Genomic DNA, 27,234 nt, shown 5'->3' on the forward strand with positions numbered 1-27,234 from the left:
TCCACAAAGGTGGGTGTGTGGTTTGTGTTTTTGTGTGAGAGTTGTGATGGTGGGTGTTCTGGAGGGCTATGTGTTGCATGTGGTGTGGTGCAGGTGTTGACCTTCTCCTCTTGACGAGCTATTCTGTCTTGGCATGAGAGCGCATGGCTTCCAATTTGGATATATAAATGCATCTCCCACAAGTCTGAGTGTTGGGAGGTAAGAGGAAAGGGATGTCTGTGTACATGAGGCAGTTGCTACACTGCCTCAGAATGTCCAAGTTCACCAGGTTAATAGGAGAAAACACAGGGAACTGACCTTTAGACATGCCAAGAGGGATGGTCATTATTACTAAGTACTGGAGCTGTTTCCTTAATTCGTCCTTTTACAGGAAAAATGTCACTCAAGGTGTCTAAGTCTGTACAGAGCACTGCCAAGCACTTGAGGGGAAACTAATATGTAGACCCTGAAAATTTAAGGATGAAGTATTTAGGCAGATATTCTGAAGTTAGAAAGAAATCAAGCAGTATTTACTGAAAAATAAAGAATTAGCTTGTCAAGAATGATGAAAAGAGGGGAGTTGCTTGAATGGCTACTGCCTGGCTACTACTAATGCTGGTCTCAGCACAGCTTCACTCTGTTGGGATACAATACCCCATTGCTTCTTCTCTCAGCAGAAGCAAAATGTTAGCACCAATCCCAAGAAGAGAAGAGGGCCATGACCTGTTTGGTGATCCACAGTCTTGTACCAGATGATGCAAGTGTTGGCAAGCTTGTAGCCTTTTTCTGGTAGATGCCTCAAATAGCAACCAGACCATTCAGATACATTAAGCAAATACACTCCCTCTCCAACCAGAAAGAGTCAGGAATCAATGCACTTTGCCTCTACTCTCACCAGGATCAGAATATAAGTACAGATTCCAAGCTGTCACCTATAAAGCCATTATTAGGCTTTCTGGTGATCAGCAGTGTCCAGACATGTAACTGCACTCCTTCTCTCACCAGAAGAAATCAGAAGCACTAATCCCAAGATGACTACTGAGAGGCAGAATGCGTGCTCCCAAATAGCTGGTTGTCTTGCAAGGGTACATATTAAAACATCGACAACTGAAAATACCGAAACTGACTTCACCGACAAGTGAAATCACCGACAACGCAAATCACGGACGTTTCCGAGGTAAGGGATGTAAATTCGCTACTCATGCCTACCATGGTTTAGTAAGTGTGGCAGTGTTATGCTACCATGGTAGGCATGAGTAGCGAATTTACATCCCTTACCTCGGAAACGTCCGTGATTTGCGTTGTCGGTGATTTCACTTGTCGGTGAAGTCAGTTTCGGTATTTTCAGTTGTCGATGTTTTAATATGTACCCTCTTGCAATAGATGTTTAAAAGTAAGATGAAAGAAAAATGGTTTATCCTAAACACTGCAGTGTGCACTAGAGGAGTTAGATGTGAAAGTAGGTAACTTTTTACCTGTCTAAAAGATAAGTTTTAGTGGAGAGTCACTATTTTAAAACACCAGGATAGATTGAAAGGGGATGGTCACTTTTGTATTCTAGTACAATGAAATACAGTAGCATGGCCAATAAGTTTAAATAGTTGAAGGGGAGCGTGGGAAAATTTGTGTCTGACTCACAACAGACAGAGCACTGGTCTCTTTTCAAGTTTTAGTATGCAGTTAAAATCAGAATACAAGTAAAACACAGTGTAAAGAAAACAAATCACAGTATACAAAATAGAAAAAGGCAATAAATTAATACAAACACAACAAATAAAAAGCAAACTAACCTTTCCCTCACAGCAAACTGTAGCAGAATCTGGGTGAGCCTTTCCAGTAAAGCTCTGAACTTCACTACTTTTACCTGTGCTAGAAAGTATAACACTTTTAGTTTTACCATAACCACCTGCTGTATTTATAAAAGTAAGCTTGTGGACAATCATTTGGCACCTTGTCATGTGGCTAATTGTGGATTATAATATGATTATAATAATATTTATTTAAGGGTGTACTTACTTGAGTAAATAGCCTGTAGCCCAGCTAGTGGGATGATCAGAAATGTTTCTGAAAAATCCTTGATATGTTTAGTTGCCTAGGATCTCAAAAAATTAAATGTTACAGAAATTATTTTTAAACATATTACATAAAACACATAACTAACTTTTATCCCATAGGAAAGAGGATTCTATGCTGAAAAGGAGAAATCAGAAAACAGCAAATAGATATGAAGCTTCCAGACAGAGTGCTGGCATGGCACGTGTGCTTCGTTTTATATTTTCTTTGAGGCTGTTAGTACCCATTGTATGATTTTACCTGGAACATTTGGTACCTCCTGTTGTTTTATTCAGGGTTTGTAAAATACTTTCACCCAGATAAATGAAACTGTACACTTTACAATAAGCACTTGTGTGTGGAACGCAGAAACGTGTGAGCTGTTTGCGATTCATTAAACAGCTCTACATATCATGCTCAGCAGAAAACACGGGTAAGCAGCAGAATATGCTAATGAAGGAATATGTAGGTGAATTACACACTAATGAAGCAGTTCAACATGGCTGAGCAATTCAGGAATGTATAAAACCCATGCCTACATGCTGCGCTCCTTTTAGTCCTCATTTCCAATACTCTTTGGAATACAGCCATGAAGCCACTTAGATAAACATGCTATGGGTTTCTGCTGCTATCATTAATCTGAACATACAACAACATTTAACACAAGGTGCTGCTTCTGCCAGACCTAGGCCTAGAAGAAGAAGAAGAGTTTGTAGACCACATTTGACCTGTCATGGACTTCATGAGATAGAAATAACAGAGTGCTAGAGGGTGGACAGGGATACCTTAGAGGAAATAGTCAACATCTGCTGCCCTCATCTAAAACAACTGGGAAATTGTAGAGAACAGATCCCAATGGAAACCACGGAGACTAGCATTAGTACACTAGATACAAGCACTTTTCAGGGATCCACAGGGAATATATTAGGGGTGTCTCAGGCTTCAACCTCAAGAACACCAATTTCACACTGCAATGTTGCAACATGTAAGGGAGCATATCTGGTTTCCATGTACACCAGAGGAGAGAGCTATCCTCAAGCATCATTTCTATGACATAGCACATTTTGCTGAGGTTCTGGGGGACACTAAAAGCACCCACATTGAAATAAAAGTCTCAGTTGGCGAACTGTCAGGTAGTCTGTAATGCACAAGGGATCATCTGTAATGTGTGTGCAGGTAATCCTGCAAGTTACCTTGACTTCCACAACTTCCACATATGGCACATGGGCAACCTGTAGCTAAGGTTTACTAGGGAGTGACTTCCTATAGTGGCATCTAGTGTGGATGCAGGTTATGCACGGGAACCTTGACTCATGACACCAATGAGAAACACACAACCCCACAGAAGCAATTACAGTGATGGACATGCTCAAACTAGAAATATTATATACCATGTTTTGGCTCATTCCAGTCACATTTACAATGTCTAGAGACATCTGGAGACATCTTGCAGTATGACCTAGCCACCTCTGTCAAAAATACTAGCAGCTCATGCCATGTCACATAATATTATTGTTAGGAAACAACTACAACAAGGACAACAAGTCCAAGGGTCACAGCTCCCAGCACCACAAGCAGAGCCAGTGGGGTCTGATGTGGAGTCTGATGAAGAACCAGCAGCTAGAGTTGATTATAGCAGACAAAGACATGTACAATAGCTATGGCCCTAGCAATGAGGAAAAGAATAGAACATAACACTCACTCCGAAGTAAAACCGTAAGAAGCTAAGCACATAATATAGTTACAGTGATGCAAGCAACCTGATTAGCCTTTACTTACCCATGTAATGGCTGTGCTCTGTGAGCATCAAACAGTCTCAGCCATAGAAGAGACAACATTTGTATCAACAGCAATAACCAGTGTAAGTGGTAAATCTCTAAAGAAGCAATAAAAGTGATTACCCTCATATGTAAGCAATGTGCTTCACTGAGACAAAATGTTGTTTTAACTGTACTGGAACGTCAGCTGCAATTCATGACTGGTATATGCAGTATAAAAATAATAAAAACAAGTAAGTTATTAAAAAGTGTATGAAAATGGATTTTCATGGGTTCATAGGAGTTTACTAGGCTAATGGCCTTAGAGCCTTTACAAGCCTAGCCATGTTATACTCATGTTCCCTAACTGACCTTGGTTAGATGGTCATTATTCACAGAGCCAGTCGAAGATAAGCACAGGCTGCCCTGTCCATGAGGGAAATAGGTATCACCCCTCAGGGTGAATTTATGGTCCCCCATCCATAGATTGTGCTTGAATCGGGTCATTGAGGAGTTCTGCTTCATGTGAATTGGGAGTTTTTTTTTCCATAGCAGCAGCAATCTCTGGGAGATATATCTGTCTCTCCAGCATTTTCTGTTAATGTCACAGGCTATGTTGAGATCCCTGGAGTGAGTGACTCTCGCCCCATTTGATTTGCAGATGTGCAGCATTTCCATTAGGCCAGGCACAAGTCACCTCTCAGCATCCTGTAGGACATCGAGTACAGTGACAAGGCTTTCAGTCCTTCCATACAGGTCATGTTTTGGAGGCCCTGACTTTTCTTGGTGAAAAACTTCTGTGGTCTCTCCAACTGCTACAGGTGCTTGGTGATATACATGCAAAAGGAAGTGCTGTACTCTATTAGTGGTCTGATGAGGGTTGAGTACAGTGGAGTTATAACATCCTTAGTCTTGGATGCAATGCCCTAACTTATTAGATGTGCAATGTAGAATGTTTTCCTTACTACTGTGGGCACATGGTGATCAAAGCTTAGATTGCTATAAAAGCATGTGTTCGTAAATCTTGCACCATTGGGTTTGAGCTTAGGGGGTACTATCAATATTGTAATTTGCATGGACTTTTTCTTTGCCAAAGGGGATAATAATGCAGTTTTTTTTCATTTACTTTTAGTCCATGTCTTTGGCACCAATCATTTGTCTGTGTTAGCTCCTTCTGTATTAGGTTAATATTGTTTGGGGACTCATTGATTACTTCCAGTTTGCAATCAAAGGTGAACTTGGTATGCCACAGGGCATCTACTTTTGCTTGGACTTCCAAGAAATAGACTCCAATTAATAGAAGGTCCAGCAGAAATCCTTGTGTTATGCCACTGGTAACTAGTCTACTGGTAGAGGTGGAATGCCCAACTTTAATAGCATGCATTCTATCAGTGATACAGTTGGCTACCCATCTGGTGACATATGGGTTAATCCCCAGCTGGGAGAGTTTTTCAATAATACCTGAGTCAAAAGCCTTGGCTAAGTCAAGATAAGTGGTATGTACTGTTTCACCTTCATCCAGGGCTTTATTGACATTCTCAAGAAAGTCAACCAGGTTCAGTAGGAATGATCTACTCCTAATGAAGCCAAACTGGGTTGGGTAAAGGTCACCTCTGTCCTTGTTGATATGTTCCATGATGATTCTTTCCATAGCCTTGCAGATAAGGCTGGTTAGCCTTATGGTTCTACAGTTCCCAGGGTCGGTTGATGGAGCCCCTTTCTGCAAGGGGATAACTGTTGCTGTTCTCCACTCTGCTGAAACAAATCAGGCACTAAGGCTGAGGTTAAAGAAAGTGCCAAGTGTTATCAGTAGGTCTTGTTTTAGATTATTTAGTAAGCAGCATGGGATATTATCTGGTCCCATATAGGCCATATTTTTGGCCTTGGAGTGTGCAGATATGACCTGCTCTTTAGAGATACTAGGTAGAGGAATGGTGTCAGGTATGCTTTGGAGTATGACTGGTGGGGAGAAGGGGGTGAAGTGTGCACCAAATCTGTCAGCTACCAAGTTGGCAATTTCCTCAGGTTCAGTATGAGAGATGCCGTCCACTATACGTTCGGCTCATACTTGGGTATTCTGTTTTCGATTTTGGACATAGCTAAATAATGCCTTATGATTATCCTTAGCTAGGTATGCTAACCTAGTTTTGTAACTAACTTTAGAGGACTTTACAAGATATCTGATTTGCTTGTTCAAGCTGTGGAGGGTATTCATCTGCTGAGTAAGGTCCCTCTTGTTCTTAGACATCAGTTTCTTCCTTTTATTATATAACCTATTTATACTTGAGGTCCACCAGGGTGGTCTGTTTTTTTTTCAGGAGGACCTAGTTTTGATCCAGTTAGGTACATGCTAATCTATACAGTTGTTTAGGTGGTTATACAGGGCATTTGTGTATTCCCCTGCATAAGAGTCATTAATGGCTGTGTTAGCAGGGGGTTTGAAACTTTTTTATACCATCGCTTAGTAGGCTGTAGTTTGCTTTGATAATTTTTTTTTTTTTTGCTTCTGTGGGGGTGTCAGGTCTCAGGTCTAATTGTTACTTTGAATGAGGCATATGTAATGTCTGACCTTACCAGCAAGGGCAACATACAGGAGGTAGTGCAGTGACCCACATATTCATGAGTACAAAGTCTACAAATTTCACCCACTTGTAGGGGTGCAGATAAGCTGTTCTAGGGTATTTGTATTGACAAAGTCCAGGAACCTCAGGGCAAGCATGTGTGTGCTCATGTATGTTACCCAATCAATGGAAGGATAGTTGAAATCTCCCATAAACAAAGTGTTTGTCTGTATAGTGAGTGACTTTAGTAAGTCTAGGTAGGGTGTGTGCTTCTCTTGGTGCATGGTTTGGGACGTGTAGCTAGTAATGATGTGATTGGGTGTTTTACCTATAGTTAGTTTAACCTGGAACAGCTCAAGGGAGTAATAGTGTTTAACCAGTCTTGAAGTATAGTTGGCTTTAAGGAAGATGGATACACCTCCAAGTTCTTTCATGCTTGCTTTGTCTGAACATGTGGAAAGCATTATAGCCTTGCATGGCTGGGGTGCTCTCTGCAGCCTTGAACCATGTTTTAGTGACTGCACAGATGTCAGCATCTTCCAAGGTAAGGAGTGCTTACAGTGAGGGCAGTTTCCTGTTTAGAGTCCTGGCATTAAGTAGCACAACCTTGAGTTCATCTCGTGTGGATTTTTTTATGTTGGAAATTTAGTAGGCTTCTACTGAGTACCTCCGCATATGTGGGTTTATGTGTTGTAACCATGTTTTGTGTGAGAGGTGATATATGCATGTGCTGACAACCTGTTTGATGTCTGGTTTGTTGCTATGTGAGAGAATTGTTTCCAAATTCATAGTGCAATTATATTTCTGACATACTGTATTTGTTTGTTTTAGGAGTAAGTTGTTTTCAGTATACATAAGGTAATTACTGCATTGCCTCAGGATGCCCATGTCAATTAGGCTGGCAAGAAAAATACTTGGAAAGTGATCATGCATTATGGCAGGTTTTATCATAACTACTACTGGGGAGTGGGCTAGTTTGACCAGATTTTGCTCCAGTAAAGGCATTTTATTCGATTGAAGGCGAGGGGTGAAAACTATAACAATGCAAGTGAAAGCTTGGGAGGGTTAATTAGCAGATATCTAGGAGAAAATTGTCTTTCAAGGCATTAGCATTTATACAGGGCACCACTAAACCCTGTTGCACACTGTGCAGCTATGCTCAAACATGAGTCTTAAAAACAGGTGAAATTAAACACGTTTAAGTTAAACTACCAATGGGAAAGCACACATTGAGCTTTTTCTCCAGTAATCTCCAACTCAAATGAAGCTCGGACTACACACTTCTGCCTCAAGGGTGCAGGCAGGACCCTCCTAATGTAAGATGGCTGGAATAGTACTAAAGTTTAACAATACAGTCTAGATTCAGCAGATCTGAATCTAGTCTATACTATGTACTAGCTACATAAATCAACAGAACAGCTTTTTAAGTGCAGAAAAATACAGTAACAATCTGGGTGCCCTTTAATGTATACTGCTTTATTCAGCAAGAATTTTTTGCTGCCAGACTGAAGAAACTCCAACTCTATTCAGTTGCATACCGTCTGCTCAGAGGTGACCTGTGCCTGACATACAAGGCCATGACCAACCTGGAATTAATGGACATGCTCCACCTCAAAAAATCCAAATCCACCAAAACCACTAGAGCAAGAGACTTAAACCTTAGCACGGATATAAATAGGACGTGCTGGAGGGATAGATTTATCACCCAGAGACTCCCCATGCTGTGGAATAAAATCCCAGTCCATGTGAGGCAGAGCACCTCACTGGCCCTGTTCAAGAGAAATCTTGACCGGTGGATGGGAGATCGTAGGTTTACCCCGGGAATCATCTCTGTGTCACTGCTGGACAGAGGCACAACAAACTAATGGGCACAGTATTGCTAACATAAGGGGCGGTGTAAGCCACATAACTTTGGGCTAGGCTTATAAATGCCTTAGGGCAGATAGCCTAGTATAAACCTATGGACCTATGAACCTAAAAGTGAAGCAACAAAATGATAAAATACAGTCAACAAAGTGCAAAAGAAACTCACAAGGTAGTTATTTTTTCAGTTTTAGCAGTGGATGCGTTGGATTTCATCAGAATCTCTCCAGACCTCTGGCAAAAGTCACCAAATATTGAACAGCTCTGGTTAAATGTGAGCAAACCTGCACGAATGTGAGGCCTGAATATAGGTGAAATTAAACACGTTTAAGCTAAACTATCAATGTAAAAGCACACAGCGAGCTTTCCTCCAGTAATCTCAAACACAGATGTGGCTCAGACCACACACTTCTGCCACAAGGGTGCAAGTAGGGCCCTCGTAATATAAGATGGCTGGAGTAATGCCCAAGTGTAACAATACAGTCTAGATTCAGCAGATCAGAATCTAGTCTATGTTATGTACTAGCTACTTAAGGCAACAGAACAGTTTTTTTAAAGTGCAGAAAAAATACAGTAAAAATCAGCAAAATGATAAAATATAATCCGCAAAGTGCAACAGAAACTCAAAATGTACTTTTTTTTTCAATTTTAGCAGTGGATGCTTTGGATTTCATTAGAATCTCTCCAGACCTCTGGCAAATGTCACTAAATGTTTAGCAGCTCCAGTTAGATCACCTGCATTAGTACTGCCCTCTGCACAATCTGGCAGCTCTTCGAACAGCGGTGAACAGTGGGGGACTATGGAAAGCATTTCTTATAGAGGATTTTAAACTGGAGTGGTTTGCTTATATATGTTTGCATGATGTGAAAATGTGAGGCTTTTGTACCAGCAGGATGAAAGACTTTACACAGTTAATTCCTCAGGCCAATCAAATAAAGACACAATAAACCTTCCACAAGCAGTTTCCAACTTAGATGGATTGAATTCAGCTTTGTTCCCACGAGAGTGCAAAAGATCCTTCTTCATGTAAAAACGAATTGGTTTTGAGCTCAGATGCAATAACAAATGTTTTACAACAAAAGTCAGAATTCCTGCAGTATCAAGAATCTTTGGGAATAAATTCACTAACCATGAAAAATGTTCAACAAAATACAGAAAAAAGTGCACCATGTGAGAGAACTACAATAGCACAGGAAAAAATTTACAAAACTTGGAAATATTTTGGCAGACTCAGGATAAATTTGACAAAGTCAGAACAGCTTTTGCAGTATAACAGGAGGCTGGAAAACATCAGAATACTGACAAAAGAACCAAAGAGCAGTACAGTGACAAACAGATGGTGCTTCTTCAACAAGTCCAGGCTAAAAAAGAGATAAATTCAACAAAATCAATAAATGCAGCACAGAAGTGATAAATAGCACTGAGGCAGTTAGAACAAGTGCAAAAAATAAATATATATATATATAGATTCACTTTATAATTTTGAAATACTGAAATCCCGAATTTCAGTATTTCGAAACCATAAAGTCAAACATCCAAAATCCTGAAAGCACACACTAATGAAACACACAATCACAAACACATACACACCATACACCACACAACACATACATCATCCAACCTGCACTACAACAAACAAAACACACACAGACACAAAAACAAACAAACCTACACTACATGTAAAAAGGGGGCAAGCCCCCCTGCACCCCCGCACACCCCCTACTTATATATACTAACTCCGAGATCGCACAGACACAAAAAGGAAACTCACACCCACACATTTCACAGTCCCTCACACACACACAAACATCACACATATACAAACATCAAAACATCCAACACTTACACACATTCAGACACACTCAAACTCCCACACAAAACCCTTACAAAACACTCACTTACCTTCAATTACACCTACATCCCTACACAACACGAACCACGATACACTCCCAACACCGCATGTCATGTACCGTAAGCCATAACCGTGAATTTGAGATATTCACAATTATGCACTTTCGTGATTTTAAATCTTCAACTTTATGATTTCGAAATACCGAAATTTGTGATATAGGCTCTGCTCCCAACAAAGTGCAAAAGAACCCTCTTAATGCAAAACAAACTGATTTTGAGCTCAAGTGCAGTAGCAAATGCTTTACAACAAAAGTCATCATTCCTGCAGTATTAGGAATCCTTGGAAATAAGTTCACTAACTCTGAGAAATGTTTAACAAAATACATAAAAAGTACACAAATGTAAAAGTACAACAACAAGAAAAACATTGCAAACCTTAGAAATATTTTAGCAGACTCAGGCGAACTTTGGCAAACTCAGAACAGCTTTTGCAATACCAGAGAAGGTTTGGAAATATTAAAATACTTTTAAAACAACCAAATAGCAGTACAGTAACAAACAGATGGTGTTTCTTTTACAAGTGCAGGCTGAAAAAAGTGATATATTTAACCACATTAATAAATGCAGCATATAACTGTTAAATAGCACTTAGGCAGTTACGGCAAATGCAAAAAAATACTTATATCAGGTTTGTAGGTCCAAAAGGTTTTAGAAGCAATCCAAGTCTTGTAGTCACATGTAAACAGCTTGTGTGTCTAGCCAAAGCAGGCCCATGTGAAATCAAACCCCTTGCAATGTAAGTCAGATTTCACAATCACCCAACATAGGTAGATGATAAAGCATACTTACACATCCTTAAGAAATAGAAAATATAGTATAAGTACAAAAGTCATAAATTAGGGGCATGCCATCCAAAAGAGTAATAAAACAAATATGTTTTGATCAGACACATATAAGCTTGGTCTGCTCAGTGCTACTGCTCTCCTTGACCAAGTGAACTACCTTTGCCTGGAGATGCTCTGCTATTTCCATAACCTTGACAGGAAATCAGGATGCTACCTAAATGTGAACAATGTCTGCTGGATGAGTTGTCATCATAACTGCATCCTCAACCATGACCGCATGATCTACCACATCTGGTTATAGAGATATCAATCACTGATGGAGCAATGGAAGTAGCACCACTATGGAGGAGGGATCTGACATGGCCACAGCAGCTAACACATGATATGTAGCAGCTCTTCAGTCACATGGATGTTGACCCTCCCCATCAGATGTTCCATAACAAACATTGCTTGATCTACGGTGTCATTCATCTATTCCATGGAACTGCCAGCATGGTTCCTGCAGTTTTGCATGTCAGAATTCACAACATACAGTGACTATCTCTTCTGAGGCCCTGGTGGAATGTTCCTCTGCCTTAGCCCTACACATATGTTGGGTGACACCTACTGACACACCAACATCAGTGGAAGGGTGGAAAGCACACCTCCTCTGAGCACCACTGTCCACACACAGCCTTGCGTGATACTTCACCTACATGATGACTATGGGGAGGCTCTGCTAGCTCTGCAACTTGAGTAGCCACACTACCCTGATCAACCATGAAACCCTCAACTTGTCTTATCTCAGAGGGTTTCATGGCATGGGTATGGCTAGACATACTGAATGTGTGTGAACTCTGAGGAGGGTATCTGGGAGCCACAGCCAGAGTGTCAGACTGACCCTTGCCTATTCATCACTGCTGTCATCATCAGAGCCTACTGATACTCCAACATCAGTTGCTAGGGGCTCCACAGTGCCAGTAGCAGGCTCAGCTGTAATTATAGCAATAAAACATAACAAAAGAGAGAAATACAAGAAATGCAGAACAGACATGTGCTACATAACCTTGAATTACTAGACACAGAAGCAATTAAAAATTTCATTAAGGTAAAGTTAAAGATCATATAACTTAATGCGATGAAAATGTTATACCCAAACCACAGAAGAACCTAGACAAACAAAAGGGTGATTTACAGAGATATGGCATCCGTCAGACAGTAGATTACTCATGAAAGGTAACCCTGTTTCTAGCTGTACAAAACAATGTTATAAATATAAAATATATCTTTATTTTCTAGATATATGTGTACATATAAATAGATAGCTAGATTGATTTGAATGAATGGTGTACCTGGAGCATCATTAGCTGAACCTAAGGCTGTCTTTCAACTCTCCACCCATGCCCAGTACAGCACTGAGCTACTCTTCTGAGCTGCCTGCAGGCACCCTTAAAGTCATCAGGAGTTCCTCCATCTCAGTTGTAGTCACAGCCATGGCCACCCACAGCTTTCACATCACTAACCACATTCCGACAGGTATGATCATGGAAGGGCTTATCAGCTATAATCTTCAGTAAGAGGCATGAGCCATGTTGATGGAGTGCCTGCACTATAACCTCATTCTCAGCATCTGGAAATGCAGATTTACTTGACCTGGATTTTTAAGGTGCCATGTCCTTGTATGTGAGTGAAAAAAAAAAGTAAGCATCGGACAAATCAGCATGGGCTGTGTGTTTACAAGGTGATCTACAATGGGCATAAAACAAATATGCATTTATGCAAACATCATTACAAACATGCACATAACTGGGGATCTATATAAATACACTTTACATGCATCTAACCCATACCTGTAATCGCCACCTTCATCCCCAACTCTGCCAGTAACAGAACTGAATAATGGGAAATAAGTGGGGTAGCCTAGAATATATAGCAGCATTACCAATGAAGCAAGTGTATGAACGTTTAAATTCAAATTACATATTCAGGCATCTATTAACACTCTCAAGAATACGTTGGCAGAATTAAACTTTGTATATAATACAAGTCATCAGTTTTTAATAGCGACTATTAAACCTGTCTTACAAAACAAAATTTGCTAATTATAGACAGCACTCAATTATACAATGAAAATGAAAGACCCCATACAAAACAACCATCTCCCCAATCCCAGCAACAATAAACCCTTCAAATGGAATAACAGTTATGACATACATACACAACAGCCTTACCAAAGAACATCTTTCTGAAATGTCAGTTTAACATTGCTACTCCTACTAATGTTGTAATGTGTTCACATCCTCATAAATGTTTCCATAAACCCATGTAATATTAGATGAGGATTATTGACATAACAACTGCTACACCTTCTATATCATTCAATCTGTTGTGGTGTTTTTCTCCCCTTGTATATAATTACTCAACTACTGTTTAAATGTTTTTCAATCTATTATGGAGATTTTTCACCACAGGCCTCCAATGAAAATGGACCAGTGGTTTAGTCGGACTTCCCCAGTTACCAAAGGATAAATAAAATAAAGTAAAATAAAATAAATGGGCAAAATTCAGACATTACTTTCAAAATTTTCTAGTAAATAATACTAAAATCATAACTGTAAGTATTACGGTTCTATATCATTTCATTGAAAACTCATTTCATTGAAGCTTAATTCATTGACACATATTCACTGAAAGCTCACTTCACTGAAAACCCATTTCACTGAAACTAATTTCATTGAAAGGTGTATATATATGGCCTTTTCCCCACTGTAGTGTGATCCTGGAGTTAGTATATAAAGTAAGTGGGGTGCCCCCCACATATTTTAAATATTTTAAAGTATATAGATGGATGAACAAATTCTTCCAAAAGACAACATATAACCAATTTATGGTTTCCCATCCACTCATCAAGATTGCACTGGAAGAGAGTCAGTGAGGTACTCTGTTTGACATGTATGGGAAGTCTATTCCAGAGATGGGGCAACCTCTAGGAGACAAACCTGTCTCTCCAGCAGGTTTTGTTGATGTTGCATATTAGATTTAGGCCTTCCAAGCAGGTAATGCACAAGGATATAGACTTACAGATATAGAGCATCTTTAGTAGAGCAGGATCAGAATTTTCCTTGTAGGTGAGACACAGATCACCTCTGCGCAATCTGTACAATACCGAGTAGAGTGATAGTGATTTGAGCCTGTCCACATAGGATAGATGGAGTTCATGGATTCTGTTTGTGAGGTATTTCTTTGGCCTTTCCAGTTGGTGCAGGTGTTTGAAGGGGTACATACCAAATGGGGCATTATACTCAATTATAGACCTAATGAGGGAGGAGTACAGAGATGTAATAACCTCTTTTTTTCTGGATGCAATCCCTTTACTTATGAGATGAACCAAGTAAAAGGCTTTACTGACCACTGCTGCCACATGATGGTCACATGTAAGATTGTTGTCAACCTGAGTACCAAGATCTCTTACTACAGGTTCTGTGCTTAGGGGGTTGGCATTGTTATGGTAATCAGTAGGGGCTATGTTTTTGCCAAATGGTATGATAATACATTTTCTGCATTCAGTCTAAGGCTATAACTTTGAAAACAGTAATTTGTTGCTGTGACACCCTCTTGCAGTATGTTAAAATCATCTGGGGAGTCAATGACAGCACCCAACTTACAGTCACCCACAAACATGGTCAGCCACAGGCCTTTTGCCTTTGCCTGGACCTCTGAGAACTATGACAGGTCTGCTGTCAGAGGTGGAGGCACCTAATTTGACCTTGTGCGTCCTATCAGTGAGCCAGCTGGCCACCCACCTAATGAGATAGTGATTTACGCCAAGTTGTGTTAACTTTTTGATGATGCCCGAGTGGGATATTGTGTCAAAGGCCTTGGTCAAGTCAAGGTAAGCTGTGTGTACTGACTTTCCCTCATCCAGGGCCTTGGTTACAGTCTCAAAGAAGTCAACCAGGTTCAACGGGCAAGAGCTGCCCTTGACAAATCTGAACTGAGTGGAGTCAAGTTCTTGGAGAGTGCCTATGTCCTTGTTTATGAGAGCCATAATAATATGCTCAATGGATTTACAGATCAGACTTGTCAAGCTAATGGGGAGATAGTTTCCAGGGTCAGTAGTGGCACCATCTTTGTGCAAAAGGATGCCAATTGCAGTTCTCCATTCTCCTGGAATGAAGCCTGTATTTAAGCTGTGGTTGAATAGGGTGCTCAATGACAAAGCTAGTTCTTGCTGGCGATGGTGCAGAATATAGTCTGGGATACTATCAGGTGCCATGGAAGCTATGTTCTGTGCCTTGGATAGGGCCTTTAATACTTGATCTATGGAGATGTGAGGTGTGGGACAAGTATCAGTGATGTTGAATGGGCATTGGGGGGGGGCAGATTAACCTGTCTGCTAGCAGTTTGGCTAAGTCAACAGGATCAATGTAAGTGATACTGTTAAGTACTAATTCGGAACAAACCTGGGTTTTGCCATGGAGGTTTCTGACATAACTGAAGAAGGCTTTGTGGTTTCCTTTTGTTTTAGAGGTCAGTTTTGATTCATAATTGGCTTTGGAGGTTTTCATTAGTGATCTAATTTGCTTGCTGAAGCTAAGGAGGGAGTTTTTCCAGTTTGGAAATTGTTCTTTTTTACCCTGGGACAACAGTTTCTTCCTTTTGTTGTAAAGCCTGTTGACAGAGGATGTCCACCAGATAGGTTTGTGTTTCCTTGAGGAGCAGGTTTTAGTTCTGTTGGGTATGGCTGAGTTCATGCAGTTGTACAGGTGCTTGTATACTGTATTGATGTACTGTACAGCATAGTTGTCTGCATCCTCTGAGGTGGGTGGTGATGTAAAGCTACTGATACCCTCCCTTAGGAAGCTGTAGTCAGCATTTGAGAAGTTTTTTAGCCTGGTTATGGCTGGGAGGGAGTTGGGTGAGATAGAAACTTCGAGTGAGACAGAATGATGATCTGATCTCCCCAGGGAAGAACATATTATGAGAGTGGTGCAGCAGTCACCCATGTTGGTGAGAAACAAGTCCAGAATGTTATCTCCCTTCAGGAGGATGAAACAAGCCAGTCTAGTGCATTAGAATTGATGAATTCAAGGAATCATTGGGTGAGCGCATTAGTTCAAGAATAGTTCACACAGTCTATAGTAGGGTAGTTGAAGTCACCAAGGATCAGGGTGTTAGGGAGTGCCTTGACTGAGTCAAGTAGGTCCAGGTAGGGGGAGTGGGTGCCCTGAGTCATGCGGGTCTATAGCTGGCTATATCTTGGATGGGTGTCTTGCCAACTGTCAGTTGGACCTGGAGTAGTTCCAGTATGTCATGCTGTCAAACCAGTCTGGAGGTATGCCTGTCCTTAATGAAGATAGAGACTCCACCACCCTTAGTCTTCTTGACCTCATTTTGGGGTCAGAATGTGTGGAATGAGATATAGCCTGGTAAGGCAGGGGTGCTCTGTGCAGCCCTGAGCCAAGTTTCAGTCACCAGACAGAGTCAGCATCTTCCAGTGCAAGGAGAGTCCCCAGTTAGTGCATTTTCAGGTTAAGGCTCTGAGTGCTAAATAGCATGAACTTCCATGATTACATGGGCTGACTTAGGAGATAATCTTTATACCACTTGTACGAATATAAGCTTAAAAGGTGAATGCACCTTTGAGTAAAATGTGTCTGTAAGTCATATCAAGTACATAATACGTAAACAAACAGAAACATTGTAAATGAATGAAAATTATATTACTATCTTTTAGAAATGGATGAAACGTGAGCAATGCTCACAAATGAAAGAATAGAGCATACTTGTATTGAATACATTTGTTTATACAGTGGCATGTTTTTCTAGCTTCACTGGTGCAAACATCACATTCATCTAGATTTCTTCATGAAAGGACAGAGGACAAGTGTGAGAAAATGAGTATATTGCTCCCTAAGTATAAACTGCTAGAAAGTCAAAACTTGAGTATATGTGATCTACTTTCTCTACCTCATAATATCGATGTTAATGTGGAAATCAGGGCTCATCTTGTCACTGTTTAATGCTAATGCCATGCTTTCATGGTTCATATCTAGAAAGGGTGATGCTATGTGAAATTAGGGATCATTAACATCCACATTTTAATGGCATAAGACCAATTTATTTTTGGCTTCATCCTTTGCACAACACTAGGCATTTCGACTTAGTGAATGCCAATGATAACTCACTGAATGACAGTTCACTTTTCAAGGCAAAAACTCTGAAATTTAATTTGACATGTCATTGGCAGGACAAACAAGATGTTGATGGGTACAGGACATTTTGACCCCCACATTAACACATTCCATATCTATATCTGTAAAAAGGCTTTATAATAGTTTATAACACTCAACAAGAATAGCGAAAACATGACAATCATACACAATTGCACAGAAAATAACCCGTCAACAAAATATTATTCACATTACTGGTCGGTAACGGGCTAAACTTAATATTATATATATATATATATATATATATATATATATATATATATATATATATATATATTGTGTAAACCAGTCCCTTAGCAACAAGGATAGGAAGCAGAAACAAAGTCTTAAAATACTATTATGTTACTTTCCAATAATTGCATTTCCGTATAGTTTCAAAGCATGTACAAATCTTCAGATGCTTAATCATATAACTTAAAAACATATACTGTTCTTCAGGTACCTGTTAGTTTCTTATCAGGCCTTACTGATAGCAGCATCCAAAGTAAAAAACGAAAGTTTGTATCACTGTTATATTAGCTTCCAATAATGTCGTTTCATGTAACTTCAAAGCATATACCAATTTGCAGTTCCTACGAACCTCTTTCCAAGCGTTACAAAAGCCAGCATCCAAAGTAAAATTAAGAATATTTATTGTATGTAAAGTGAGCGCTTTCGCGGTGGATTCAACCCCACTTCATCAGACAAACAGTATACAAAAACAACGAAAGGTTTAAAAAGCAGAGGATGTGACATCACATTACCCTTCCAATTAACGGACCAAGCAAAATATTTCATACATTTAAGGTTCAACGCATTTACTTCACTAAACCTATCTTTCACCTAGTGCATCAAACGTTAACAAAACATCCTCTGGTATTGCTTAAGCTCTCTCTTAACTAATGAATTATATGCCCTCTAAGGGATATATACTGTGTATGTATATGAAATAGTGAAATATATTAAAATATATATATAGCATGCGCACGTAAAGTAGATAATAACGAAAAGTAAATAAAAAATATATTAATAATACTAATGATACTAAAATATATAAAATGGAAATGTATAAATACTATAACCACATAGAAAGGAATCTGTATAAAAAACTAATAATTGAGGATGTATTGTATAAATGAATGTGTATGAATGTGTATGAAAACTCTTATAGATACATACACATGCATATACGTGTGTGTGTACACACAAGTATATAATACACTATATATATATATATATATATATATATATCGAGCATTGTCGAGGAGCCAAAAGGAAGGACGTACATCCAATACAGCAACAACAAACACTGCAGACTTTTTGGAACTAAATTCATTAGTTCTCAACATATCCAAGTATGATTTATCCAATACAGAGAATGAACTACTTAATAAAGGTATGTCTTTTATTCCCTCTGCAAATATGGATCCCAGTCAAGCTATAATAGCTCTAAGAGTGTTTGCACAAAATGTTTGCTTAAAATTATTATTTGCCAATGACAATAGTACACACAATTATCCATTACGTGGAAAAAGTACATTTATTCCAGTACTACACAACAATGTAGAAATCTTTGTCAAGGCAGTTGAAAGTAATTTATACAATGGGACACCCTTAAATCAACTGCCAGACAATAAAAATAACAACCTCACAAAATTTGAGCTGGCAGCTTTGTCTAAATTGAAGAATAACGATCAAATAACTATACGTCCAGCAGACAAAGGAGGTCCAATTGTTGTACTGGATACAACTTATTATTGTCTCAAGATGCAAGAACTACTTCAGGAAGAGGCATATGAGATAATAAATAAAGAAACAGTTTCTATAATACATGATCGTATTAACAAAGAACTTATTGAATGCAAGGATATGGGCCTCATTAATGAACAGTTATCCAAATTTATGACTGTTGAAAGTCCATTAATTCCCACCATTTCAGGACTACCAAAGGTACACAAGAACTTGTACCAACCAGAAATGAGACCCATAGTAGCAGGTTCAGGCTGGGTAACTGAACCCACATCCATCTATCTGGAACAGGAGCTCAGGAAAGTTCTAGTTACTTCTCCTTGTATTTTAAAGGACTCACAAGACTTTTTGCAAGACCTATACACTTATCTGAACAATGATGGGACGGTTCAGATAGATGAAGTCCTATTTGCTACAATGGACGTTAAATCACTCTTCACTTGTATTCCTAACAGTGAAGGACTGTCCATGTTGAGAAGATACTTATCACAACATACTGATCATCCAAAGGAGAAGCTAGATTTGTTGCTCCTATTAATGGAATTAGTTTTGGAGAATAATGTTTTCCTGTTCCAAGACACTTATTACAGGCAAACAACAGGGGTGGCTATGGGGACCAGCTGCGCAAATAGCTACGCAAATTTGGTCATGGCAGAATTTGAAAATGCACACATTAGATCCAATGCACAAATTCTTTTTTATAAAAGATTCGTAGACGATTTGTTTTTTCTGTGGAGGGGGACTGTTGAATCTTATAATTCTTTTTTTGTTAGTTTAAATGAAAGCAGTCATTTCTTAAAATTCACTACTAATTTTTCTCATACCACAATAGATTTTTTGGATGTGACATTATTTAAAATAAACAATCAATTACACACAAAGGTCCACAGGAAAGAATGCTATAAGCCAGCTTTCCTGCACAGGCAAAGCATGCACAATCCCCGGATCTTTAATAATATCATCAAAGGCCAGGCCATGAGAGTCTCTAGATTATCCACCCTTGATTCGGACTTTCAACAAAACTTAGGCCAGTTACGAACAGGCCTAATGACTAGAGGTTACTCTACCATGGAAATAGATACTGCTTACGAGAATATGGCTAAACTCAGAGAGACCTCTGCCAAACCATATTTTTCAAACAGAGCTGACCATCTCAAGTTGAGTAATGATAAAACAGAATACAATCAAGTTCCTATCATACTCCCATTTAGTAACAATGTGCAACAAATACAGGATGCTATTAATTACAACTGGAATATTCTAATGGCAGATGAAAAAGTTGGTGACATTGTGGGCAGTAAACCCAAGTTTGTTTATAAAAATATGAGAACACTAAAACAACATCTTTATAACAAAGTAGAAAACCACATTCCTTTGACAGGTTTTGAACATACAAAAAGATGTGGTCAATGCCTGCAATGTCGATATATTGATGAATCTCATTACTATAGACATCCTGAAACAGGCCATATGTGGGTACTGAAACATGATAGCACATGTGCGACTAAGAATGTGGTCTATCTAGCACATTGCGTTCAATGTTTCAAGTTCTATGTTGGAAAAACGAATCGATCACTTAGAGAACGGATCAGAGACCATAATTATTGTTTGAATAGGGGAGAAGAATACAGCGCTTTAGCGAAACATACATTGTTACAGGGAAGACAGCATACATTTTTGTTCCAAGTACTGCATGTATTAAAGCCCAGCAATAGACTAGGAGATTTAACAAATCAGACAGAATTGATGGAACTTCAATGGATTTGTAGATTGGCAGCGCACAGAGGCATGGGCCTTAATGGCACAGTCTCTATTAAACCATACCTCAAGAATAGACCATTATAATTTCAATAATGGGTATACAGGTTATTAGTATTTATTCAACTGGTTTATTATTGATTTATTATTTATTGGTTACTTAATTGGTAATTTAATTAATTGATTAATTAATTATTTAATTATTTAATTGATTAGTTATTTAATTATTAATTATTTATTTATCAATACATTTTTCATTCATTCATATTTATACATATGCATTTATATTTACATGTGTTTGTGTACATGTGTGTCTTTATGCATGTGTGTGTATATATATATATATATATATATATATATATATATATATATATATATATATATATATATATATGTTTGTGCATGTGTATATATGTATCCACATCTATGCTTACATATGTTTATATTCACATTTATATTAGTGTCTATATAATTCTATCATATGTAGGTTGACATAGTACATAATTTTATAATAATTTTATAATATATTTATATGTATATTGTATATATTATGTGTGGTATATATATATAGTGTATTATATACTTGTGTGTACACACACACGTATATGCATGTGTATGTATCTATTAGAGTTTTCATACTCATTCATTTATACAATACATCCTCAATTATTAGTTTTTTATACAGATTCCTTTCTATGTGGTTATAGTATTTATACATTTCCATTTTATATATTTTAGTATCATTAGTATTATTAATATATTTTTTATTTACTTTTCGTTATTATCTACTTTATGTGCGCATGCTATATATATATATTTTAATATATTTCACTATTTCATATACATACACAGTATATATCCCTTAGAGGGCATATAATTCATTAGTTAAGAGAGAGCTTAAGCAATACCAGAGGATGTTTTGTTAACGTTTGATGCACTAGGTGAAAGATAGGTTTAGTGAAGTAAATGCGTTGAACCTTAAATGTATGAAATATTTTGCTTGGTCCGTTAATTGGAAGGGTAATGTGATGTCACATCCTCTGCTTTTTAAACCTTTCGTTGTTTTTGTATACTGTTTGTCTGATGAAGTGGGGTTGAATCCACCGCGAAAGCGCTCACTTTACATACAATAAATATTCTTAATTTTACTTTGGATGCTGGCTTTTGTAACGCTTGGAAAGAGGTTCGTAGGAACTGCAAATTGGTATATGCTTTGAAGTTACATGAAACGACATTATCGGAAGCTAATATAACAGTAATACAAACTTTCATTTTTTACTTTGGATGCTGCTATCAGTAAGGCCTGATAAGAAACTAACAGATACCTGAAGAACAGTATATGTTTTTAAGTTATATGATTAAGCATCTGAAGATTTGTACATGCTTTGAAACTATACGGAAATGCAATTATTGGAAAGTAACATAATAGTATTTTAAGACTTTGTTTCTGCTTCCTATCCTTGTTGCTAAGGGACTGGTTTACACAATTTTCTTGGGAACTTTGGATTCGTTGATATATATATATATATATATATATATATATATATATATATATATATATGTAAAACATTTACATTTGATCTACATAAAATAATATTATTATTATTATTATTATTAATTTTTTATAACTGTAATGTTTAAAATGCTAAATATGTTTACTTTCTATGTAAAATTCCTGATTGGTTTTATTGTTAACACGTTAAAATCTATTGTTAATTAAATTAATTATATTTAGATATTAACTAAAATGTTAAATAAATTAACATTTACATATTATAATGTTAAATAATATATTAAATGGTTTACTATCAAACGTGGAAAATTAAAGCAATTTTCCACCTTTTGATTGAACCAGTTAGCAGAAATTGGTAATAACAAATTACGAAAATTTCAGAAATGGTAGTGTGGAATCGACATTTCAACACCGGAAGCTCCGATGTTGAAAGCCCATGTTACCAGTAACATTTTTTCAGGGGGGCAAGCCTCCCTGCACCTCCTATGTGGGGAGATGTACCCCCACACTCCCTGCATATTACATATTCCAACTCCAAGATCACACTACAGTGAAAAAAGGATACATTTCCTAATCCCCACTCTACTGAGATCTGTTATCAGAGTGTCAATTCCATATTAGCGAATGCACACTGCCATTGACTAATGTGGATTTGAACATTTTCCAGATTAACATTACAAGAACTTGGAAACAGCCTTTCGACTTTCCAAGCTTTGCTTGTCAATCTAAATTTTGATAGTAAACCTATTAAATTCCTATGTAAAATCTCTAATTAAAATATTAAGTAGTAAATTGCATTTATTAAATTTAATTGGGGTGAAACTGTCTGGGGTCAAATAATTCGGGTTAAAACTGTCCAATAAATATTCGCATAGACAATATATGCAATTTCTATTATGAAAGTGTATCCATTTGCATTGGGTTCAAACTGTCTGGGGTCAAATCATCAGGGGTCAAACTGTTCTGCTTCCATGTTGATGGTACAATTTAGTCAGCACTCTGGATATAACTGAATGCCAAAAAGACAACTGTTATGTAACTTTCTCTCTGGCACAATGGATATAAGTAACAATACCAATAATTCAGGTTTTGAGTCCAGAGTTTGATATTTTGAAGTTAGTATTCACATTTAAAGAAATGTTTGTGCCCTGGAAACTGTATTATTGATAATAGTAATAGCACATCTTTTTATACATGATGTAACAGATATAACATGGACTAAAGAGTGAAGAACTAAAACAGCAACATAATGATTCTTGAAATATAGACATTTACTCAAAACCATTATAAATATGTCAGAAGAAATAGTCATGAAAGTAAGATATTTCCTTAAAACAGGTGTCTTACTTGCACATGCTGTGTACAAAAGGACCTTTTATAAACTGCTGCATGGCTCCTTCTTCAATAAGTGTCATTTCATGAAAGCGTGAAGTGTAACAGAACTATAAATAACCATGTGGCGAATACTGCTCAAAGAGTGAATGTTTGTGGGTAACGACACAAGTGCTGGGTTCAGTATTGCATGTGTGGGTCACCACTTGAATAAATCAGCACGCTGCTCAATATTTTCCTTTTTTATCATTTTGTTTTATTATCTTCTGCCTTTGAGTGACACTTGCCAGTGTACTGTTGACTGTCAGCATTGACTAGTAGTGAACAATAGTTATATTCTGAAAGCAAAAACTGAAAACTTAAAATTGGAGGGCAATCGGTAGTACAAATGAGATCGCCAACAGTGCACTTTAGTAAGCACTCTGGACAGTCCTGAGTGAAGAAGATACACCAGTTTATGGAACTTTCATTGCACCTCAGTGTGTTAATGCAGAAAGTTGTGGGTTGAAATCCAGATTACAGCTGATTTTACTGAGGGGGACCAGAGTAAGTATTGTCATAGATGAAACACAACTCTCAAGGTGCAAAATGAAATTTGCAACGCAACTCTGTGCAATGAACGCAAAATAAGTTAACTATAGTCTGTATAAAGTGTCTTTAAGTATAACAATAATCACAATGAATTTAAAATACACTTGCATTTATCTAATATTATCGATATTTATTGGAATCAAGTATGACTCAGCATAAGTGCCACTAGTTCTTAATGACAGTATGTCATGTAAAATATGTATGGTTCCTTCCACAAGATGTCTTAATGATATCATTCCAATCAAAGAAAAGGAAAATTGTTTCACTGCAATAAATAATGGCTTCTAAATATACATCCAATGACATAACAAGTCAAAGTCAAACAAAATCAAGTTTGTCATAATTAGATCTCCACGCATGTTAAAACTGCAACACCTGAACTTTCAAGCTAAAAATGATAAATGTCCTGTGGCATTAACAGTTAAACAGAAAGAAGCAGTTCAACTTTCTTTTTAGTCATGGATTCAGTTCCCAGGTGCTATCAGTCACAGTCTGTAATATTTATGTCTCACCACATCATTGTGTTTCAGTTTATATTATAGGTTCATAGATTCATAAGTAGGTACTAGGCTATCGGCCCAACGGCCTACGTAATCCTAGCCAGCAAGGTACCATAGCTTACTCCACCCAAGAAAGTTATTTTCCTGTGCCACTGTTCAGCAGAGACACAGAAGTGATCCCTGGAGTGTATTTCCTATTTCCCATCCACTCATCAAGATTTTTCTTGAAGAGTGCTAATGAAGAACTTTGCTTGACATAGATGGGTAGCTTGTTCCAGAGTATAGGAAGTCTCTGGGACAGTAATCTATCCCTCCAGCATGTCCTGTTTATTGTGGTGACAAGGTTTAGATCCCTAGAGCATGTAGCTTGGAGGGATTAGGATTTCTTTAGGTGTAGCATGTCCAACAGCTCTGGGTTTGACATAGCTTTATATGTTAGGCAGAGATCACCTCGGAGTACGTGACATGCTACGGAGTAAAGTTGGAGTTTTTTGAGGTGGTCAGTGTAGGGCATTTGCTTGAGGCCAGTAATCCTCTTTGTGAGGTACTTCTGTGGCCTTTCCAGCTGCTGCAGATGTCTTGTGAGGTACATTCCAAAAGGGGCATTGTACTCTATAATGGGTCTAATGAGTGATGAGTAGAGGGGAACAACAACCACTTTTTTCCTGGATGAGAGCCCTTTTATGATGAGGTGTGCCACGTAGAAGGACTTCCTGACTACTGTGGCGATGTGATTATCAAAGGAGAGACTACTGTTCACCTGTGTCCCGAGGTCTCTTATCACACTTTCAGTGTTAAGTAGTTTATTTCTGTCAACAGTGCTAACATCTTATCAGATTTTTGTTTAGTCAGTTTTTGTTGTGAAAGTGTAATCCTAAGCAAGCCGTATTTATGAGCAGTGCAGTAAGAAAAGACATACATTTGTTTTTGTATTTTCTTTCTGGAAGAGAAATGACTATATTTATTTTATTTTATTTATGATTATTAGCTAAATCAATAGACATTGTCCCTGGTATCTGTTATAGGAAATCAAGCAGGATGACATTTTGGGGATGCATTTTGTTGCAACCAGTGGTCCGCGTTCCATTCTGGCACTGCAGTGTAACATTTAAATGCATCTAAAGGGTCAGTTATTATGACCATGAATTAAATTCCCAATAAGATCATTAAACCTCACTGACAGTATGATACAGTGACCATTGTTGCTTTGTCATTTGATGAAACTCATGTGATTTTCATTAGCAGCTGGGAATTTCCAACTGATAGTAATGCAAACTCCATGGACTGGCCTCATACAAATTGTGGTGCTAAGCCTGTCTACATCTCTAATTATACCCTGTAAGTTCTGGGAAGATATGGAAGCAACTGATAATGAGTCTCTTGACAGAAGATGTGTAGAGTCTTGTATAATTCGGAAAATGTGTGGGACCTGCTCTACACCTTAAATTCAGTTAAAAACATTTACTCTGGCTGATTTCATTTCTAGTTTTGTCCTTTGATGATTTTTTTTAATCACATACATTAACTAATAGAAAGTTGTGAAACTGTTGACATGAAAGATCTATTAGGTCACTCGATGACTTTACATCAAACAACAATCAGATAAAAAAATATATATTGTCAAAAGTCTACTTTTGGCAATCTTTGAAGTTGTACATTCCCATTGTTGTGTAGAGAATAAAGTTGATGATAATATATATACATATATATATATATATATATATATATATATATATATATATATATATATATATATATATATATAGGTTACTATCAAAATGTCACCGTGAAAAACATATTCCCATACTTAACATCGAACGAAAGAGTGAAAGTAAAATTATATGGCAGGACACAATGTCGAATCTGCTGAACGAATTCAGCAGATTCAATATTTTTGTTGAACAAAGCACGTGATGTCTGTATAGGAGCTCAGGTAAGTGAAATGCCTATACCTCACATCACATTTTTTGCAGGGGGATAAAGCCCCTGTGCCTCCATGGTTACTTGCCTGGAGTGGAAAGTTGGTGTTCCAGCATGTCTGTGTTGTGCGGTCATTGGCTGTTTCATCTCAGCATTTTAAAAGTTGGGAAAGACAATGTTTGGGTTTCTGAAGGGGACTCACTTTGTTTGGTCAAAAGCCCATATACTGTAATGATATTTTCGCAGGATGAAAATAACAAAAACTGAAATCCCAAACCATGCGGCTTTTCCCAGGACATGTAAAACATTTGCCCAGTGTAGAAATATGCACTTTTTCTCACTGTAGTGTTATCCTGTAGTCAGTATATATAGTTGTGGGGTGGATTTCAGATACTATCAAGTGTTTTTGTGAAGCTTTGGCAAGTGTTTGCTTGCCCTGGGAAAAATGTGTAGTTCAAGATTTATATATATGTATGTATGTATACATACATTTGATTACAGGGAAGGTCAGACTGGATTGGAGCCCTTTTTCAGCAGAGGTCTAGGGAGAAAAGCTCCAAAGTGTTACAAAACATTTTAAGATCAATTATTTTCACAACCTTCAAAAATAATGCAAAAACATCTACAGTTTAAATAATTATACCAAATGAGACTTGATATGAAAACATTGGTCATGAATAAGTACTAGTTAATATTTAGAGAAATTTTAGCCAGATTATAGAGAAATTAAAGTTAAGTTAGCATACAACAAACAGGAATTGCAATATGAAT

General features: G+C 37.7%; 1 long non-coding RNA gene across 2 annotated transcripts in view; it reads right to left on the reverse strand.

The window, feature by feature from the left end:
* LOC122798915 overlaps nt 1-27,234 on the reverse strand; it is a 156,077-nt gene that overhangs the window by 26,511 nt on the left and 102,332 nt on the right. The window contains exon 1 of one of the 2 annotated variants that reach the window (XR_006364346.1): nt 1,770-1,875. The exons of the other annotated variant lie outside the window; for it this stretch is intronic. This is a non-coding gene — a long non-coding RNA (uncharacterized LOC122798915). Of the gene's footprint in view, nt 1-1,769; nt 1,876-27,234 lie in introns of those variants that run through there. 2 annotated transcript variants of the gene reach the window in all.

The sequence above is a fragment of the Protopterus annectens genome, chromosome 3.part1, assembly GCF_019279795.1.
Source record: "Protopterus annectens isolate FY-2018-M chromosome 3.part1, PAN1.0, whole genome shotgun sequence".
In the NCBI taxonomy this organism is placed as follows: Eukaryota; Metazoa; Chordata; order Ceratodontiformes; family Protopteridae; genus Protopterus; species Protopterus annectens.